This window comes from Spea bombifrons, chromosome 1 (genome assembly GCF_027358695.1).
Source record: "Spea bombifrons isolate aSpeBom1 chromosome 1, aSpeBom1.2.pri, whole genome shotgun sequence".
In the NCBI taxonomy this organism is placed as follows: Eukaryota; Metazoa; Chordata; class Amphibia; order Anura; family Pelobatidae; genus Spea; species Spea bombifrons.
This window is the reverse complement of record NC_071087.1, coordinates 131243397-131266946: the sequence shown is the minus strand read 5'-3', so window position 1 is coordinate 131266946 and position 23550 is coordinate 131243397.

Here is a 23550-nt window from a genome sequence, read left to right as displayed (position 1 = left end):
CATCTGTAATCTATTAAAATCAGTAAGAAATAATAATAATAATAATAATAATTTGAATACCTATTATATAAATATATATATATATATATATATATATATATATATATAATTTCACTTCTTTATTATGAAGGAGAAATAAGAAATATATCACTCTTTCAATTAAGTTTTCCTATCACACTTTAGTGAAACGTTAATCACGTTAATTTGAAAAGTTTTTTGTGCAGAATACAATATTTTATTGTTAGAATGGAAAGCTATCAACAAGAAGCAGTAATTGCTGTGAATGAATGAGCATCATTGTGTTAGTTTTCTATAGCAATCCATCTTGTTCCATATCAGTTATAACCAGCAATGTCTTGCAATATCAAGTCAAGAAATAACTTATGTTTTTTGTGTAAAGCTAAAAAGACAATAACAGAATCCTGAAAATGTGTTGCGTACTAATGAGGAATAACTCAACAAAGGCATTTTTATGTGCCCTTAAACGTTTGAGGTCTAATTGTAGAGTTTCTTAGGAATGCACTCATTGGTGTTTTGATTGAAATTGTTTTTTTATCTTGAAAAAATGTGGATTTGTGGTCATTGGAGGGGGAGGCATCAAAACAAAACAACGAACTGCAATTGTGTTTGGGACTAATTAACTTAAATTGATGGGTTTTCCAGTTCAAAGGGCTAGTGAGGGATTCAAAATGTCTAGAACATAAGATGAATATACTTATTTTGAGGATCAGTGAAAGGCTACAAAGAGGAAATTTGTACAAAATATTTATAAAAGAAAACCCCCCAATAATTAATGTATGGCAAAAAAGAGCATTGAACACTTAGTTCATTTTAAGGTGTATTCTAACGACTCTATCGGAGCTGCAATTTCAATTCATACCTGAAGAACAACGAAAAGTAACACTTTCTACTCATTAGGAAACCTGTCAAAAAATGCCTGTCTCCTGGCAAAATTATCCATATGTAACCCCTTCTTATTTGTTGAAATTAGGGTGAGCTCCACATACCATACCACCTATATCTAGGGAAAAGGCATCCACACACATCTTTTTATTTAATCAAATATTAAATACCGTATTTGCTCCATTATGACGACCCTGATTATAAGACGACCCCCCAAAATCTCAATATTAATTTAGGGGGAAAAAACCTGAATATAAGATGACCCTATAGGAAAAATTTTTTACTAGTAAATATGAATTCATGTAAAAGCTAATAAAAGCTATGATTGAGAAAAATATTTTTTTGTTTATATTTCCTTTTATTTGCCAACCAGCCCCCCAATTATGCACATCTGCCCCCAGAAATGCCTTATACCCGATATATGCCACTCTGCCTTCCTGACATGCCTTATACCCTTCTATATGCCAATAAAATAGATAGACCAAAATACTCTCCTTAAAGTGGATATCTGCAAGGACTCCTCAAATTCCAAGAAATACAGCCAGTAAAAAACAGAATATCTCAGCAAAAATAGCTCTCTTAGTAAAGCCAGACTGGATGACCCCCTCAGGGACATGGGTGGACATATGCAAGAAAGGACAAAAAAGGACAAAAATAGTGTAATACTGTCTCTTTAAAAATTCTCTCTATATAATTTATCTTTTTAAAGAGACAGTATTACACTATTTTTGATCCAGGTCCCCTGCAGCGCTCCGGGGGATCTGGATCTTAGTCTCATAGTCATAGTCTATTTGAGGTCTGATTATAAGATGACCTCGATTATAAGATGAGTGGTATTTGTCAGAGCATTTGCTCTGAAAAAAACCTTGTCTTATAATCAAGCAAATACGGTATATTATGGGCTGATCAGTGTTATTGTGAGGGTCTTGTTATTTGTGTTTGTGCGCATGTGTTAGTGTGAGGGTCTGGTTGTGTGAGTGTATGATTGTGTCTGGTAGTATGAGTATCTGGGTATGTTAGTGTGAATGTCAGTGTGTGTCTTGGTGTATGTGTTAGTGCGAGTGTCTGAATGTGTGTGTGTTAGTGAGAGTGCTCCTCCTGAGGTAAGGCTTTGGATCCACCCCTGCTTGACACCACTGTGTAACCTAAAAATCTATTTTAATTAAGCATTTTATAGACTCTTAATCTGGAACTGACAACAGTATGTGCTATAGCCCTGTAGTTTGCAATAAGTGGTACAAGATTTATTTTCAAGAATACATTCATAACTATCTTTACTATTAGGCATGCACAACAAAATGCAAAAGATTTATGCTTTTTTAGTCACACTTGTGTTTTTGTTGCTATCAGTGTGATGCTTCAGTATTTTTTAATGCCGCACTCTGTATAGGATTGTATGATTGGTTAAATTTGGTCACATCACTTAAAATAAGTAGCACATTTATGATGTTGTGTGTGTTTAAAAAAATGTAATGTAATAGAACTATTGCTATGAATCTCTTGTGTATCTTTGGGATATGCAGCCAATGTATTTTATTTTCACTGTAGCCCTAAAGAGTGGCTGTGGCCATACATGAAATCAATTGAATCTGCTCCAGAGGAACCTGGAATTATACATGTTTCTATACACTATGAGAATTTCAATTTGTAGGACTGTGATTGCTATTGATTTGGTGGGAACAAGAAAAAAGCAAGTAACCGGTGAATATACACATCAGCTATTGCAATTTTAGTTTAAAGTATACACCTGATGGTAGAGTTGAATAAATACTCTGTTTTGGAAAAAGTGCAGAAAATGTTACTTTCCACCCTGCTGAAGGTTACACAGACAAAGATATATTTCTGCTCAGATTAATATCATCAATTGTGTTCTATAGAGCTCGGGGAAAAATCTTCTAAGATATTATTTCCTTGTTAGAGAACATGTTCCCTATATATCGGAATTTTTCATAAATTCAATTTCTGCACAACATCTGTAGGTGCCCTCATTCCTATGAAAGGTTTTGCGAGTGAAAAAGTCATAGACATAGCCATAGACATAGATACACCACAAAACACATTACAAAAATAGATTTTTTAATTATTATTTTTAACAAAAACCCATAACATAAAATCACCCTGTTAAAACTGTATTACAATTATGACAAATCTCTTTTCATGATTAATATTGGAACATATAGAGACATCCCTTCAAAACCTACTGTGTCATTTATAACATCCTAAAATGTCAATTTCTTTCTACACACACGAAAATAACTATGTATTTACACAAAAGTAATAGCAAATTTAAGGTAACAAAGCTTTGTCACAGCCACAAATAATATAGCTGCTAGGAGCGTTCTGTTGGAGTTTTTTTATGAGGTTGACTGTGTATAGCTTTTTTCCTCATTTTTAAAATGTTTAAAATATATTTCACTAATCACATTGTGATTAGAAAGCTGAGCTCCATTGACTTGCATGGTTGAATGCTGTACTTGTAGAGACACCCTTGGAAACTTTTTTATTTTAAGGCACTGCCATCATGTGAGAGGCAAAAACTCTCACAATGGTACTTGTAACTGCTCTCTGGAGCTCCCTGGCCCAGGGGGAACTGCATTTAAAAGAAAAAAAATCATCACGTCACAGGGTCATACCTAGAGTGTTTGGCAGAGTGGATCCTATATGTTAAAAAATGTTAAAAAAATAATTTACTGGACAGATAATACTGCTTTTTATAATAAGAAAACCCAACAAAACACAAACGCAAAGGTAAATAATTTTAAATTCTCTGTCTTGGAGCCTCTGCAAATCGATAAATGATTCAAGTTATAGTCATGTTCACTATATACTGAGCGTGACATGGGCAGTGGTACATAATGACTCCCATCACTATATACTGAGCCAGACATTGACGGTGATACAGCAATCCACCATCACTAGAGCTAGACATTGATGGTCATACAGCATAATGCCCATCACTATATACTAAGCCTGGCACTGATTATGGTACGCCATAACTCCCATTACTCTATACTGAGTTAGGCACCGTTTGTGGTACACTTTAACTCCCATTACTATATACTGAACCAGACATTGATGGTGGTAAATCATAACTCCCATCATTATATATTGAGCCAGACATTGACGTTGGTACAGAAGAACTCCCATCATTATATACGGAGCCATAGATTTACAAAGGTACGTCATAATTCCCATCAGTGCCACTGTCACTGCCAGCCAATGACAGTGGCACAGCATAACTCCTATCACTATATACTAAGCTAGGCACTGATGTTTGTACACCCCGACTCCCATAACACTTTCACTCACACTGTCTCACACACTTACTCATCTCTTTCTCTGCAGCTCCTCTTCCTGCCGGTATTAGTAATTAACAGATGAAACATATTGCAGGTACAGAGCAACTAAACAACACTCAAACCCTGACTTGCAGGTATAAGTCAACTGAAAAATCACAAGTAAACTCAGCATTGAAGGTATATATCAAATAAATAATGCCTACACTGCAGACACAGGTCACACATCCCAAAGGCCCGCCCTGGCACCCAGAATACACACATAGGACCTGCCCAGCACCCAGATTGAACGCATAGGACTTGCCACCTTTGTCCCCGAACAGCCTCCCTGTGCCATGGTTTGCAACAAACAGCTGTCCAGTGCGATCTTTGCCCCAAACAGCATACCTGTGTCATCTTTGCCCCAAACAGTGTCCCTGTGCTTTCATTTCCCCAAATAGCTTCCCTAAGCCATACTTGCCCCAAACAGCCTCCCTGTGTCATCTTTGCACCCACTTACACATCCATGCTATCACATACTCATTATTTACTCATTCTCACAGATACTCATGCACAGATATTCATTCACTTATTCACAAATACTTATCCATGTACTCATTCACACATACTCATTCATACATTGACTCCATGGCATACACGCAAAAAGCATATGTGAAATGCCTCATGTGTAAAACATTTGGACACCACTTATGGAAAAGACTACTTGTGGAAAAGATTTTTAACTTGCAGTAAGCTGTTTTCACGTTGATATTTATTAAAAACAGGAAATTATTTTTATAATAATAAAAAGGTTGCCAACATGGATATCGTCTGGGTTTCAAGCCAGAACAAACCCTGTTTCAATAACTTTTCAGGCCACAAACATAACCCATATACACACTTGAAATTGATGGAAGGTTCTGTAAGTTTGCTACCATCACTTTATTGTGAATGTGAGGGAATTGATGGTAGGCTCCTGAAACACATTGAAACACTGTTGACACAGACTCCGTTGAAAGAGTTATGATTGCCTCAACTGACATTGGCCACTGCACTAAAAGGTAGAAAACCTGTTGAGCAATTTTAGGGTTGCTCCTCTTGATGAAAAAATTATACAAAATGCCGGACTATTTATTGCAAAAGTACTTGGTTCCTCAAAAGCAACTGTGATGTGATATGATTTGAGCAGTACCACAAAGCAAAAACTATATATTTTTTTTTTGCTGTGTCCACTTTCCTCCACAGTGTTCTTTCACATAAAGCATGCATACCCTCCATGCTATGGATGAACATGCTTGAGGGAAAACCATCATTATACCCACTTCAATATGGTTACGCAGAGGAAGCTTTTAAGCCCATCGTAATGATGGAATATTTCAGACCTCCTGAATTTGCGTTTCCTGCCAGAAATATTTGTCCTTGGAGAGTTGAAAAGATATCTTGCTGTCCATTTTGCAAATGTAAGGAATACAATCTGTTTAAATGTTTAAATAAAAGTGCAATTAAAAGAATGTGTTATACAGTTTTGTGTTTTATTTTTCTGTTGTCACATTTGGAGCACAGTAATTGCTTTTTTAAACTTTGTTTTTAGCTTTTTTGGATTTAAAAAAAAAAAAATTTCAATGTTACACAAAACACCCTACATTGTGTATCAATTATTTGTTTTAACAAAAATGACCACCATTCAGATTGTATAGAAATAGCCACAACAAAACAAACTCCTGGCTCTTACAATTCCAACAGAAATCTCCTAGATTTAAATGAAAATTTCTTTCATCCTTATTTTCGTGCTCCATCTAACTGAATAGATGATGTGTCTACATATACAGATAATTCTAAACGCTTGTAAAGCTCAAAAACCGTGGCATATACAGCACATGGAGTATGTTGTCATCCAAAATGTTTTGGGTCACCTTATTAGTGGGTCACTTGGATAGACAAAATTTTGGCAGTCATTCCCTGTTCAGCAGAATACTGGGTGTTGTGCAACCAATACTTAAGGGTTCTGAGAGTTTACATGTCAGCAGCACCTGAGAAATACCACTTTCATTAATGTTAACATGCTCTGTTAACTTCCTACCCCAATTCTTTGTATAATTATTAAATTATCACATGTTAGCATAGTTTACTTCTTAATAAAAATGTATAATTCACTTCTGTAGCTTGCGGTGCCAGAGTCCTGTCTTGTAATAAATTACATTAGTTGTATACTTTTGATTGATTGGAATCGTAATTAAAATTATTAGACGTTATACAATACCACTGAACACAGTTTAAGGTTGACTTAGTTCAATATAAGGAGCCATTGTCCAAATCAAGGTAGTCTTACATTAAGCTATGGATTTGTGGAGCTGCCTTTTTTTTAACTCTAAAAACTTTAGGTGTGTTGGACATTTCTGTTGAGGTTCCCTTATGTGTCATTAACCTAAGGATGTTTGCTGACTGCATATATGTATGTTTTATGTTTCTCTTGATACTTCTGCCTCCACTGAGAAGCTATAAATACATTTTTATATTTTATGCTTATTTATTTTTCACAGGCGATCATGATTGTATGTCCATGGTCTACTAATCTATGTCTACAGATAATGACAACAATTATCAAAGGTGACCTCTCAACGTGTTTTTATTACTAGTAACATATTAAAAAATGGTACCACTTTCTTTTTTTTAACAAACAAAAAGTCTAGTTTATGCATAGTCTTTTTTTCTGGGTGTTGCATATAAGCCATTAAGCTCTGATATCTTAGCCCAAATCAACTAGACAAACGCTCTAACTCCTTATCTTACTGTGGTAAACAATACATTGGCTCACTGCTAATTACCCAAAATATCACAACACATTATATGTGAACTGTCTGGTACTAAAATTGAGAACATGTTTGCACCGCGCCAACACATCTGCATAGAGTTAGAACAAAAAAGGACTATGAAATATTAATATTCTGATCATCCCTTTTCTACTAAATGTTCTGAATTCTGGAAACATCACAGTTCTCTTTGTTCTTTTACCCTATTTTTTCTGCATTGCTTTGCTTAGACAAGACTTGCATTAATTCAGTCTCTCGAGGCCTTACTGAGCACAAAGAACTCTTCACTCCCACATTAGAGTTAATATATGTCCGCATTAGTTATGAGACATAATATTTAAAAATTAATAAAGTGCGGTGATTATTATTTAACAATTGCATACATACAATACAAGCTCATCAAAAATAGGAAAAATATATTGTCAACCAAGTGTAAAATCAAACCTGAAATGACCACCTGAGCTGGTACAAGCTCTAGAACTACAGACGTGGTTCCTAACACTTTTAGTTGCATTTATATGAAACACAAATAGGATTCTTATTGTTTTTGCAAACTTATATTTAAAATTTAGACACTGGAGAGATGTTAAAACAAATTGTATAAGAATTGGACTATTATATTATAATTATATTATATTATAATATAATTATATATTATATTATTATCTTTTGTATCATTCACACACTTTGCTGTTTATTCGCCAACCTAGTTTAGTTTATGCTACACGTGGCATTCACATGACACTCATTGAGACTGTTCTTGAAGTTTCAGTATGTTCAATACCACATATATTTCAATAGGGAACTAACTTAGGAGCACAACCCATGTCTTGATTCCATAGATTACTCCACTTTTGGAACTTCTTTATCTATTTAAAATGAAGTGAGATTGCATTTGTGGTAAGGGTAAATGAGTAGGAATGGAGAGGAGGAGGACAAGGGGGTAAAGAAAATTCTGGTCTTAAATGTGCCACCAGGTAGGCCTAGAAAAGTGCCCCCTATTAAAGAACGAAAGGAGACAAATGTTATTTCAGTATCTTTTTCTTCTTATTCATATCAACAATCCCTTCTACAGCTGTTGATTGTGCCTAACATTTTTAATAGATTGTAAACTCGTTTGAGCAGGGCCCTCCTCACCTCTTGTCTCTGTAAGTCAATTTGTTATGTTGCATACTACTTGTTATGTCCTGTCTACCCATTGTAGAGCGCTACGGAATTTGATGGCGCTATATAAAACAATAAATAATAATAATAGGGCTTAGCAAAATAAAACAAAGAAATACAAATTACATTTTCATCTCACCAGAGCTGCAGTGAAACCTGCTCAATTGTGCACATATATGCTATAACTCCAAATTAGCTGCAGGAATAATTGTATCGAGGAAATTACCCCCTTGAACCTACACTTCAACTAGACAGAGCTTTTTACTATAGGATATCTATCAGCTAGTTGACCACAAAATAATTAATAGCCTGTTGTCACACAGCTATTTCATCTGTTTGCACCTAGGGACTCATTTTTGTCGAGACTCAATACCAGGCAGTGGACACTAAGCAGGTATGTTGATATGAGAAAAATGACAGCCTGTTGACAAAACAAGTTTTAAGACCCAACAGATAAGAGTAGATGTAATTAGGATAGTCTGTACTGCCCTGGGGCTAGGAGGCTTTATGTTCACTTTTATTTTGCTAATTACACTGCACCAAACAGAGAAGGGGCCACATGTAACATGAAGATGTGTTGAAACACTCATATAGTGTGTTATCTCATCTGTTACACTGTCAATGAAAAGGCTATTTTATGAATGTATCTTTTTTCTTATTTGTAACAGACTGCTATATTTTGCTGTTTGCTTTAAGTTGGTGATTTTGAACTTTGCCCTTTTAACATGTCATGTAAGGAGGAGGGGCTAGAGTGGCAAGAAGAAGAGGACAGGGGTGAAGCCATGTTCTCTGGCTCTGCAGAAAGAAAGTGTATTCCTACTGTTTTTTTTCCCCTGATTATCCACTTCTGCTGGGACATTGAAAGAAAAGCAAGGGAGGTCTAATGCACTGCAAGTACAAGAGTTAGAAGACTGTCATTTTATGTTCAGCTCCCTGCAGACATCTGGAACTTTCTGCAGTTTTCACAGTCTGTCAGCAAAAGGAAGAGAAAGGATTGCTATCCTGCTCCTGCCCTCCATTTTGCTGGACTTCTGGATATTTCTGGTAAGGTGCACTCACAGCCTTGTCAAGGACCAGGGGAATCTGCACCTAGCCAGTTTTCCTTGTTTGTTAGAACTGGAGATATCTACAGTTACAGGTGTCATTTAAAGGTACTATCTTCAGAGATTACTTCAGACTTTTTCCTCATTGTATCTGGGTAGCGCTACCAACATCTAAGGGCCCCAACGTTGTGCACATAAATTACCTGCAGGTACCCATGAGTTTATAACTGTTTAAACATAGTTTTTTTCCATGTTATTAAGGGAAGTTTATTGGCTGCATTCCTGCTGCTAAAGACTCTTGTGACTGTATTATTCCTATACCAGGGACTTATTATCATTGCACATTAGCCAGGAACTGCATGTTTATTTCTGCTGTTATATGTGTATCTCTTTAACCACAATACAGCCTGTATTTCCATGTCTGTACTTATTTCATGTCTTTGAGGTTTTATTAAGTGGAGGGTACTCATCTACTCAGTGGGGTGGGTTTCCTATAAATAGAAGTTGCACTGAGTGGAGGCACTGTGTTAGAAGAAGATGTCCCGTTCTCCCAACTATGGCGGAGGCTCAGTATCCCTGTCAGCGTCAGAAGAAGATGTAACTTCTGCCAACTACCGTTTGTCGCCAGGAGTAGGGCAGAAAGGGGTTACAGATGGAGGCACTGCTGAGATGAGTCGGGACTGCAAAATTGTTAAAAAAAAAATCCAATGTCTCAGCCCCAAAGAAGTCAGGGACTGGGCCAGGAAGAAATCAATTCCCCCTAACCAAGTTGTAGCTGTGTGTAACATGCCTCTCAATCTGGAGAGAAAATGTTTTGATGATGCCATTCGACAGATACAAGGGTTGGAGAAATTCCGTCTTATACAGACACAGAAGGATGAGAAGTCGGGACTTGCTGTTGCTCTAGTAAAGGGTCATAGGCCACTAAATAAAGAAGATTGTCCTAAGTATTTACAGTTGCCAAAGACTCAGCTCCCCGGAAGTCCTTTGATTTTTGCTCAAGATGAGTCAGAAGATGAAAGTGACCCCAATGATGGGGACAGTGATCACATATTTTGTATTCCACCTAGGAGAGTAATTATGACTGACACTGAAACAGAAGACAGTGATGAACATGCACAACAGTGTTTGGAACTGCCCAGAAGGAGCAGGACCCATAGGAGGCTTCCTAATGTTCCCACAAGTCAGAAGACAGAGAGCCTCTCCCTAACTGAAGTCTTAACCCAGTTATCTAAAAGTGTGGTCCAAGCATCTAATGAGCATAACTACAAAAGACTTAAAACTTTCTCTGGAATTATGCCGGTGCCAGCTGGGGAAGAAGGATTTGTCCTGTGGAAGAGTAATGTAACCCAAGCACTAAAGGAGTGGACTTGTACTGAAGAGTCCAAACGACTGAGGTTGATCGAAGGCCTGAGATCTTCTGCATTAGAATTAATAAAGTATCACCTACTACGCTTCCCAAATTCTCCTGCTGATGATCTTTTAAAGGTGTTAGACCATACTTATGGTGAGGAGAGTGAAGAGGAGGAGCTCCGTTTACAATATGCTGCCACAGTTCAACAGGAGAAGGAAACCCTCACTTCCTATCTCATACGATTAGAATTAATGCTAGGGAAGTTGTTTGAGAAGGCTGTTATCACATCAGATCAGTTTGATGAATACAGGAGGAGGCAAATCCTAAGAGGGACTTTACCAAATGATCCTATAGCTACAGCTTTGGTCAGCCTTCTACGCGCTAAGGGATTGTTGGATTATGCTGAAACAATGAAAGAAGCCAAAATAATACATAAACAATTTGACCATATCCTAAAACATCAGGAAGGCATAGCGAAATCATCATCACATGAAACCCAGAAAACACCTAAGACAAAATTACCAACAGGTGTATTAAACAAGGAAGAAACCATAGTTCAACGCTCTAAAAAGAGTTCTCAAATCTCTCCTCAGCCAGGGAAGAAAGGAGAATTTAAATGTTTTAGCTGTGGGCAAGTGGGACATATCTCTACCAAATGTCCCTTGAAGGATTCTCTTTTTGCTGAGGGCCTAGTTGTTGACCCAGGCCCGGCATGTGGCAGACGCTTGAAGAATAGATGGTTTGGAAGGAAGAAGTTCTCTGGTAACCACTTGGTTGAGAATCCTAGAGTAGGGCCAAAATCCCTTGTATCTCTTGTGATTGAAGGCATCCCTTCTTTTGCCCTCCTCGACACTGGATCTCAAGTAACAATAGTCTTCCGGTCCTTTTATGAGGAGCATCTAAGCCATTTACCAATATCACCAGCTAATGATGTGAAATTGTGGGGGCTGGGTTCTCAAGCTTACCCCGTCGAGGGCGTAATTAAAGTACAGATTGTGATCCCTCAATTGGACACTGGGAAAGAATGCCCTATGCTAGTGGAGGCTTTGGTGTGCCCAAATCGAAGTCGTCCTGGGGTTCCCATCATATTGGGGACTAATACTCAGATGGTGAGAGATGTGTTTCGAGTTTACTTGAAGGAAATGGGAAATTCCTGCTTAAACAAATTGAATGAACTAGAACCAGCTCTGAGGCAAGAGTGTCACCGACTAGCCCTTGAAGCCGGAACAGGTCAGTTCCATTATTGGGGACCAACGCCTGTTGACCTTCAACCAGGGGAAATGAAATCCATTACTGCTGTTGCAGTTTTACGGGAAGGAATGCTATCTGGGGAGTGTCAGTTTTGTCTAGAGTCTCTTCCTGAAGAGGATTCAACTAAAGGCTGGACTATCATGCCCGAGGTAAAAGACTGGAGAAGAAAAAAATTGATGTGTTTGCAGTAACCATTCACAATCGGTCACCAACTGGTGTACGCATAGAACATTGCCAGAAGCTGGGAGTTATCCATCTTTTGGAAGAAGTAAGGCCCATTTCATCTCTGACAGTTGGATTGAGCCAAGATTCTCTTCCAGAGTTGAAATTTGATTTAGAAGGTACCAGTCTACCTGCAGAATGGAAAGATAGACTACAAAGGGCCCTTCAGGCTAGGGAAGAAGTTTTCTCTAAAGGGGATATGGATGTAGGATGTGCCATGAGTGCCCAGCACGCCATTCGGCTAAATGATTCTACCCCATTTAGAGAGAGATCTCGAAGGATAGCTCCTCGAGACATTGAGGATGTAAGAGATATCCTTCATGAGATGGAGGAAGCAGGAATCATCCAAGAATCAAGAAGCCCATATGCATCACCTATAGTAGTGGTCAGAAAGAAAAATGGGTCAGTACGTCTTTGTATTGATTACCGTACACTGAACAAGAGAACTATTCCTGATCAATATACCTTGCCAAGAATAGAAGATCTTTTGAATGCCTTGAATGGCAGCCGGTGGTTCAGTGTCTTAGACCTACGCTCTGGATACTATCAGGTTCCTATGAAGGTGGAGGATCAAGAAAAAACAGCTTTTATTTGCCCTTTAGGATTCTTCCAATTTACTCGCATGCCTCAAGGCGTTACCGGAGCGCCTGCAACTTTTCAGCGATTGATGGAGAGAACTCTAGGAGATATGAGCCCTAGGGAATGTCTAGTTTATCTGGACGATATAATTGTGTTTGGAAGAACCCCTGAAGAGCATGAGAAACGACTATTAAAAGTATTGGATCGTCTACAAAGAGAAGGCCTGAAGTTGTCTCTTGATAAGTGTAAATTTGCCCAGACTTCTGTGACATATGTTGGGCACATTGTATCAGCAGATGGTGTTGCCACAGACCCAGCCAAAGTAGAAGCTGTTGTCAACTGGCCTAGGCCCAACAACATTGAAGAATTGCGTTCCTTTTTGGGATTTTGTGGCTACTACCGCCGTTTTGTAGAAGGCTATTCAAAGATAGCCCGAAGCCTCCATGACCTCCTGAAAGGGGACTCTAGGAAGGGAGCGCAAAGGACTGCTCACTCCAAGGAACCTATCGGAGTGAAATGGACTCCGGATTGTGAAGAGGCTTTCCAACTGCTCAAGAGAAAGATGACTGAAGCACCTGTATTAGCTTATGCTGATCCCAATATGTCATATATTCTCCATGTAGATGCAAGTTTTGAAGGACTAGGAGGGGTTCTCCATCAGGCGTACCCTGAAGGCCTAAGGCCAGTAGCATATATTAGTCGGAGTCTTACTGGAAGTGAAAAGAACTACCCAGTACACAAGTTGGAGTTTCTTGCTCTGAAATGGGCTATTGTGGACAAATTGCATGACTATTTGTATGGTGCCCAGTTTGAAGTGAGGACAGACAATAACCCTCTCACCTACATCTTAACCACAGCTAAGTTGGATGCCACAGGACACCGGTGGCTAGCAGCCCTATCTAACTATGATTTCTCTTTAAAATACAAGCCAGGTCCTAAAAATGTGGGAGCAGATGCTCTATCTAGGAGGCCTGGATTACCTGTTACCAAAGAAGATGAGGAGTGGGTTGAGATTCCAGGCCCAGGAGTCAGAGCCCTATGTCAGACCTCTATTGTGGAAGATGGATGGGTCAATTTTTCTGAGTTAAGATGTATTGATTCTCTTAGTTACACACCCAAGGCAATTCCTGAAGCCATGTGCCTTCCAATTACTATCCCTGAATGGTCTGTTATCAGCTTAGATGAGAAAAAACAAGCTCAAGCTCAAGACCCAGTAATCGGCCATCTCATAAAAGCTGTGGAAAAGCAGGATTTCAAGTATGTAAAGAAATTGCCTGTCGAACTACAAACCCATTTTAAAAGGGAGTGGAGTCGATTCTGTATTGAGAATGGAATCCTATTCAGAGTCATACAATACCATGATCACCCTGGTCGAAAACAGTTGGTTCTTCCCCAAAAGTTCAGAGGAATGGTGCTCAGATCCCTACATGACCTCCATGGCCATTTAGGAATTGATAAGACTTTCGGCATAATCCAGGATCGATTCTACTGGCCTTACATGAGAGAGTCTGTGGAGATGTATTGCCGAAGGTGTAGAAGATGCATCCAGCGGAAGACTTTGCCTACTCGTGCTGCCCCCATGGGTCACCTAACAAGTTCTGGCCCTATGGACTTAGTATGTATGGACTTCCTATGCATCGAACCTGACTCTACTGGTAAGAGCAACGTGTTAGTGATTACAGATCATTTTACTCGATATGCTCAAGCTTACCCCACCAAGGATCAGAAGGCAGCCACCGTCGCTAAAGTGTTATGGCAGAAATTCTTTACCCATTATGGTTTTCCTAAACGATTGCATTCAGACCAAGGTCGAGATTTTGAAAGCCGAATAATTAAAGAAACGCTGAGATTGTTACAGATTGAGAAAAGTAGAACGACTCCATATCACCCTGAAGGAGATGCTCTTCCAGAGAGATTCAATCGAACTCTATTGGACATGCTGGGCACTCTCAAGGATGTGGAGAAGAGGAATTGGAGTCAACATGTAGAAACTCTCGTCCACGCTTATAATTGTACCAGACATGAATCCACTGGGTTTTCTCCTTACTTTCTGATGTTTGGCCGGGAGGCAAGGTTGCCCATTGATATCCGTTTAGGAGTGTCTTCTGATGGTATGAGCCATACTTCTCATAATCAATATGTTAGGAATCTGAAAGAGAGTTTACAGAGGGCCTATGAGTTGGCTGAGCGAGCTACCGACAAGATTAATGAAAATAACAAGCGGAGATATGACTTCAAAGTACGTTACAAAGACATCCAACCTGGAGATAAAGTACTCTTGAGAAACCTGGGAGTTCCAGGGAAACATAAATTAGCAGATCGCTGGAGAGATACTCTCTTTGAGGTTATTTCCAAAGTTCCCGGAATTCCTGTGTATCGAATCAAAGGGCCTGAGGGTAGGATCAAAGCTTGGCATAGAAATCACCTATTACCTATTGCCTTCTCTGATGAAAATTCTAGTTCTGAGGAAGACACTGGTGAAGCCAATACAAATTCTAGCATACAGCCTCTTTCAGAAACTGACTCAGACAACCCTGGAGAAGGTCCCAGTGGGACATCGCAAACTACTGATAAAAAAGAAGCTACTGCTTCCAGCCCTGAAAGAGATTGGTGGACAGTGCCAGAAACACAGTCGGTGCCTCCTACCTCTACTCCCTCTCCTTCTTCCTCCTCATCCGGATTGAATGCTGAGAGTCCCAGCTTTGTTCCCCATCCACCAGTCAGGGACTCTAACTCTATGGAAGGATCTGGGCAACCACAGAGCAACCTGGGGAGATGCAGAAGAAATAGGAGACCCCCAAGATTCTTGACCTATGATACCATTGGGCAACCCACCTATTCTCAGGACCCCCACACTTGCACTAAATTAATCAATGTATTGCATGTTTTGACTGAAATATTGAATGATAGAACTTCCTTGTATTAGATTTTGTTGTACCATCTTGTAAAACCGTATGATAGATTGCTCTTGCCAGTGGAAGGCAAGAATTTTACAGAGGGGAGGATGTAACAGACTGCTATATTTTGCTGTTTGCTTTAAGTTGGTGATTTTGAACTTTGCCCTTTTAACATGTCATGTAAGGAGGAGGGGCTAGAGTGGCAAGAAGAAGAGGACAGGGGTGAAGCCATGTTCTCTGGCTCTGCAGAAAGAAAGTGTATTCCTACTGTTTTTTTTCCCCTGATTATCCACTTCTGCTGGGACATTGAAAGAAAAGCAAGGGAGGTCTAATGCACTGCAAGTACAAGAGTTAGAAGACTGTCATTTTATGTTCAGCTCCCTGCAGACATCTGGAACTTTCTGCAGTTTTCACAGTCTGTCAGCAAAAGGAAGAGAAAGGATTGCTATCCTGCTCCTGCCCTCCATTTTGCTGGACTTCTGGATATTTCTGGTAAGGTGCACTCACAGCCTTGTCAAGGACCAGGGGAATCTGCACCTAGCCAGTTTTCCTTGTTTGTTAGAACTGGAGATATCTACAGTTACAGGTGTCATTTAAAGGTACTATCTTCAGAGATTACTTCAGACTTTTTCCTCATTGTATCTGGGTAGCGCTACCAACATCTAAGGGCCCCAACGTTGTGCACATAAATTACCTGCAGGTACCCATGAGTTTATAACTGTTTAAACATAGTTTTTTTCCATGTTATTAAGGGAAGTTTATTGGCTGCATTCCTGCTGCTAAAGACTCTTGTGACTGTATTATTCCTATACCAGGGACTTATTATCATTGCACATTAGCCAGGAACTGCATGTTTATTTCTGCTGTTATATGTGTATCTCTTTAACCACAATACAGCCTGTATTTCCATGTCTGTACTTATTTCATGTCTTTGAGGTTTTATTAAGTGGAGGGTACTCATCTACTCAGTGGGGTGGGTTTCCTATAAATAGAAGTTGCACTGAGTGGAGGCACTGTGTTAGAAGAAGATGTCCCGTTCTCCCAACTATGGCGGAGGCTCAGTATCCCTGTCAGCGTCAGAAGAAGATGTAACTTCTGCCAACTACCGTTTGTCGCCAGGAGTAGGGCAGAAAGGGGTTACATATTCATGTGCAATAAACAGAAGAAAAAATGACAAATGATCATATGAGCCATATTGTTTGCCCACTACATCAACCACTTAAATATATTGTATATTAACCACACTGGGTTCCTCACTCCCAAGCCCCCTCCTAAAAAGCATGCAGGTGCCAGACCAGTCTTGTGACGGTAGCAATTAAATATGGTAGCATGACCTATGTGCATGTATTAATGAAACCTTCTTAAAGGCTCCACTCCCTGTTGACGTGCATAGTGGGTTAGTTAAGCCTATGGGTTCTTAGTTGTTTAAGGTGGTCTGAACCTCAACTCACCATATCTGATTTCTCATGCACCCATATTTCTTGCCCAATGTTCCTTTGACCGGTATCTGCTCCTGCTGCTCTATTGCATTTGCTCTGAACTCTCTCTTCACTTATATTGGTTACTTTGGCTCTGGATCACTAGCAAATAATTTTTGGACTTTGGCTTCCCACTCATTTATTTACTAATTTTGTGGATTTGGCCTAGCCTTTGACTTGATCTGTTCTAAGTCTCACCCCTTGTGTATGCACAACACACCTTTTACCTAGATTCCAGTTGTACATCCTTAGGGTGATATGCCTGTTTCCCTTTTCCCTGAGTTGAAATCTCTGTACCCCAACTCTTTCAGTCCAGTACATGGGCCTGTTCCAGCTCCCACTTCTGCCACCAGTCTTCAACATGTTTACTTGCTGTCTTTATGTTTCCATGTGTGGTACTAGACAGTAGTACTTGTACCACTAACAGTGGTATAGCTACTATAAAAAAAACACCAACCCTAACCTAAGTATTTAATTATGTTAACTGTTAATTATCTGAACTGTGCTAACAGTGAAATGATTGTGATTACCTGCTTCTCCTGATTGGTTGTTTTGTGGATATCCATGTGTCATTTATTTGTTCTAATGTCTAGTTTAAATAGTAATCTACTGTTTTATTACCTTCTGTTGGTCTGTAGTATATTTAAACACTCACTTTTATCCCTAATAAATCAGTGTTTTTTTACGTGCACTCGGTAGTAGTTGTCTATTTTATTTGGTTTGAAAAGCTTATAACAAGTTCCTACAGAGAAGTTATATTCCTTTCTCTACAACCTCCCATAAGACGGTTTCTATTCCTGAATATTTTGTTTTTCTGCCTGTGTGCTTCACAGGATCATTCCTGGAAGACATATGAACTCTAATCATTAATTTCGAGTAGTGGAATTATGCCATTGAGTATGGCAATACCCTGACTTGAGGCTTGTCTCTTCATATTTGACTGTTTTATCTGCATAAACCTTTATCTGGAGCCACAATTTCTATCTAGAATTTCCACAGCAGACAGAAGTTGGTACTCTTCCCATGTGGTTGAAAGTTTTTGCACATCTCTTACTTTACTGTTACTTAATTGTAGCACAGCCAATAACATCGACCGTATACTCTCATGAACATTTGAGTATAGCCACTGGGAAGAAATATCTTGTAGACCTTCATCAGTTATTGAACAGGGCTTTTTTTTTTTAAGACCAGCGGCATGGCAAAATGGTAGCCTATCCCATTTCTATTCATGCTTCTTTCTGAACATGCATAAACTGTTATGGCATAATGCCAAAAATATGTTTAGAATATTTCAGGTGTATGCAGAGACCTACAACATTATTTTATGATTCATATTAATTAAGGAAGTGCGTTGTTCTTTGTATAAGTCAAAACCATTACATCAACAACACAGTGAGTCACAGAGTGTCTACATGTGTGATGCAATGCAGTGATACCAACTAGCCAAACCAAAGTGCCCACTCCATTTAATGGAGTAATTAATAAAAGTGTCGCATACCAGAATTTGTCAAATTGGCAACTTCTGGTTGCGACGAGTTATAGAACTTGTTTGTAAAGTCTAATAAATGTCAATGCATCAAAGGCCACCAATTTCCATCTTGCAGTATTGCAACGCACACTGAAATATATAAAGGCACCTTGACTGCCCTAAAATATTTGAACCTATTGGTTGCACTAATGTGCAGCTTTACTTTTTATGTGTCTCCCCCCAATGTCTTAGTTCATTTTTTTTCTCTTCACCTCATGTTCCAGCTGCAGTCCTATCCATTTTCATATTTAGGACTTAACTCCCATTGACTACCTCTCCACGTTCAGCTTCCCCCAGTACTTCCACTAATTACATCTTCAAACCACCTCATTGATCAAGTTAATGTTATTTCTGTCTCCTCTCAGTAATGAGTGGATGGATGGTTGCACACAAATAAAATCAGACAGTGTTGTCTGTGTCAGTACATTTTGAATTACATCATAAAAACAGCCTTCTTCTTGTTGCACACCACTACTGTGATATACACAGGATTTTATTCCCTGCAACCAGATAACAGCTGGCCTGCAATATACATTCGATAAGCTTATTTTATTTGTGGGGCATATGAGTCAGCCTTTTAATGTAACCAATAAATTATTTAAGAACACTAAGGTTAAACTACAGGTTCTTCTGGATGTGTCGACAAATTTATCAAGACTGCAGTCTTAACAAACAATATGGAAGCTAAACTCATTATTTTCTTCTTTATCTCTTGATATCTTCCCAGAAACCCAATCTAAGATTTATCTTTGTTATTTTTTTATTGTAGTTGAATTGCAGCTTAAAAAAAATAAAAAGGCAATGAGGATTTCAGTGTTCTTCAAGCTGTTTTATGAATTCTGAGCAATACAAAAAAATCTCTGACCCTTTTGTTTGTTGATATTGGATGTGTCGTGTCATTCAAGATCTGCTGAGCACACACTGAGCTTCAGCTAAAATTGATTTCCTTTTTTTTCTTAGAGAAAATAAAAAAGCAGCTGGCATTAAAATGAATAGCCTTCTTTAGATTTTTTTTCTACTTCCACTGGAGCATTCAGCGACTGTAGCAAGCATAATAGGTTGGAATAAACAGTGTCAGGTTCTGTTACATCAAGAGGTCTTTTAAACCAAGCAGACAGTATCTGAAAATCCTGCAAATAATTGAGGCAGATAGAGAAAATGAGTTTGTTTCCTAACAAGTGTTTTGACAATGTCAGGGAAAAGTAGAATGAAATGGTTTGCTAATTATTGCCTCTTCTGCTTGTACTATTCTGATTTTATTCCATTAAAAAGGAAAATAACAGTTACTGTGTGGCAAGAATAATGTTATGTTATTCAAATAGCAAGTTTTACAGCATAAGATATGGCAGCTATGGGTAAATAGAGACACTAAATTCTGGATTTTAGTATAAGGGGGAAATAGCTGAGAAGAATGTCATATGCATTTAAAATGTGTATAGTTAAAGAATACATTATTTGAAAACATTAAATCAACATGTGCACATATGTATGGAATTACATGTTGTATCACGGTTGCTTGGACCTCCCAACCTGGGAATGTACCACTTTCCCTCACGCTTGTCGTTTCTCCAAGCGTTTTCTCCAAGAGTAAAGAAAAGGGAGTTTGGGAGGGAGGAGTATGGATGTTTGTATGTGTGTGTGTTAGCATGAGTGTGTGTATATGTATGTGTCTACATTAGGGTGAAAGTAAGTATGTGTAAGTATGTGTGAGTGTAAGTGTGTGTGTGTGTGAGTGCGTGTGTTAGATACCAGGAGGCAATGGGCTGATGAGGCCACTTGGCTTTACCTGCCCCCTGAGCCAGTAGGTGCCAACCCTCCCCTGCTGTTATATCCCAGCACTCTTCTTCTCCCAGAACTACAGAGACCAACAGCATCATGGACAGTGGACCCCATTTGTCCTTTTATTAAGGAAAATGGGCCCTGTAAATTCTTCTTGCCACAGGCTGTGCAAGTCATGAGGGACTTGTATTTTAACCCCTTAATGTCCATTGACGGGTCACGCAAAAACAGTCAGGTGATGACCAATGACGTGCCTGGCACGTCATTTCATTAAACAAGCTTTCAAAAGTGATCCATGATCACCACTTAAACGGTGTTGTTGTAATGCCTCGATGTCGAGGCATTCAGCAACACCGAGATCGACATCAGGGATCATGTCTTGCCCCTCCCTGGGGCGTCAACATCCGCCATACACTGTATGGCGGCAGACGCCCGTTCAAAAAGTTTAGGAGGCGATCAACTTCAATGGTGTTGCTGAAATGCCTTGATCACGAGGCATTCAGCAACACCGAACACTCACCCCAGGACTGGGAGTGATTTTGCCACTTGCAAGATAGCGATACGTCCTTTAACAAAATAACAAAGTTGGAAAAGTTCGCAAGAGGGTCTCCACGTGCAGGTTGAATACAGATACTGCATTCAACCATGCAAGTCAATGGAACACAGCTTTCTAATCACAATGTGATTACTAAAATATTTTAAAAAATAATTTAAAAAAAGTGGTCACATCTAAAAATAATTATGCATCAGAGGAACTATCCAGTTCCAGCAAAATGTAAAAAAGTCCAAAAAGAATTAAAAAAAAATAAAAAAGAATACATTTTATTATTATGAACAAGTTCTAAAATTAGCGCTGTATCTTCCCAAAAATCTTGACATGGAAGGAGTAAAAGTAAAAGCATTTCAAATACTGAAGGGGTGTCTAATTTAAAAAAAATGAATGATTTGATGGGGTAAATTGGAGTGGCCGGGCTCAAAGATAGGCCATAGGCACAGACTGACCAAAATGGGGAAAAAAGGCGCACTTCCCAAATGTGACCTTTTAGCGCCCAAACACCAGACAAATCCATGCATGGGTGGTATCACTGTACTGGGGAGATGTTGCTGAACACATATCGGGGTGTTGTTTGATAGCTGGAGCTATAAATTTATGCCTGAAGTTCAATTTGCGTGAAAAAAAAATAAAAATATTACTACCAAAAACATTGGCAAAGGCTGGTGGTAGAATCTCATGCATGGAAAGGGTTAAAATACTAGCATTTGAAATACCTTGGGGTGTGTAGTTTTCAAAAATACATGGTTTGATGGGGTAAATTGAGTTACTGACTTCAAAGATGGCCCTATTAACACATCAACTTTGAGGGAGAAATGTTCACTTGCTGCCTAATATATGCCACCTACTGACAGGTGCCATGATAACAAGATTATCAGTGTTTTTCATGACGTCACCTGATGGTCATAATGTTATGGCTGATTGGTGTATTAATATTATTATTTATTGTTTTATATAGTTCTATCTTATTCCACAGCGCAGTACAATGGGATACAGCATATAAATGTGACTAATGAGGAGAGTATTTATAAAAATAGGTTGATAAATAATATTTTATGCATTTTGCATCAGATAAAAATGTGCAAGATAGTAGTTCATTGGTCATTGCAGCAAAAAGTCTGTTTTATTTATAAAATATTTAAAAAAAAATGAGCAGGACAGAAAATAAAGAATATGCAATTTAAACTTCTTTTAATTAATCTTTTTTTTAAAAAAAATTATTTTATTTAATATAACTTACAGTTGTGCTAGTTATGTAGAAGAAAGAAAATTAAACGCAAACAGTCGCATACTCCAGACTGAAATGTTGAGTTCTTTGTGCTGTATATTTTAGTATATTCTCCATTATTTTGTTCTCCATTATTTTGTATTTTTCTAATTTATATTCTAGACTAAATTAATATTTATTACAGAATAATTACTTGATATTGTAGTATCATATTTTCATGTGTAGGCTGGTCTCCACTTAATATGTATGTTTCCCTCATTCTTCAAGTGCAGTCTGGGTTTGTTGAAAAAAGGTTAATTGCATTCTAACCCATAAGATAAAATCACAGATCAAAGCCTGGATTCTTTGCCATTAACCTAAAGGGAGAGTTTGAGCTTCTAAAGGAAGATAATGTAGCAGCCTTGTGTGTCTGCAGTGTAAAGTACTACATCCTAATTTCCGCAGCTCCTAGTAACATAGGAACCATAACACTGAGGCAACACATAGAAGTACTTCCGTTCATATTGCTTAGTTTCAGTGTAATCCTTAAAAATCTTAGTAGAAAAGAACTAATGCCTCTAAAAGAGATTAATGAAAAAGCAAATTAATGTAAGAGCAGTATTAAGCCTTATCCTTATCTATTCATTAAAAACGATGCAACAAAGTATATATATATATATATATATATATCTATATATATATATATATCTATATATATATATATATGTTCCATGCATTTAAATACTTTGAATCCCAAAACCTTGTGTGTTCTATGGCCCATATTTATTTACTTCATGATTAAAATGTATTTGAATCATTTAGTTTCACAAACTAATGTTTCTAGTTGGGATACAGATTTCTGTGCCCACTTAACTTGTGAAATGAAAATAACAACTTTTATTATAACAAATGTACCATTCCAATAGGCAACATGTGTTTGTGTTTTTAACAGTTTTAACAATAAACATCTGATTGTAGCTTAGCTTGTTATGTCTGAATCCCTGCCATCCACTACCCCCCCCAGCCCCCATCCTTTTTCGTCCCTATTCTTTGTTTGGTGGTTTTCTTTTTTTTCTTCTTTTTTTTCTGTGTGTGTGAAATGTAATACCATTTCAAACAGTAAAAATGTTAATAAAATTTATGACTGAACAAAAGAAAGGAAATTCAAGACAGCGAGACACAGAAGGCTTATCTGCTTTACCCCTTTGCTTGGTGAGTTGTTATAGGATTGAGACCAAGACATGATGTGGAAGCCTTAGCCAAGCTTCTAAAAGTTGCCTCCTTGGGGTTTTATGTGTGTACCCACTCAGTGTATTAGTTGAGTATCTTGGTTGGGCCTGTCATAGGCCAGCACTTACCTTTTACCACTTACGTTTATGGCCAGTGTCCAGGTAGGCACAGGCTTTCTAGGGACAGACCTAGATTGTGCTGATAACATAAGAGATCAAAGATCTCCCCAAGCAGCCAATTTTAAGGCAAGACAGGAGGCTCCTATTCTGCATATCTC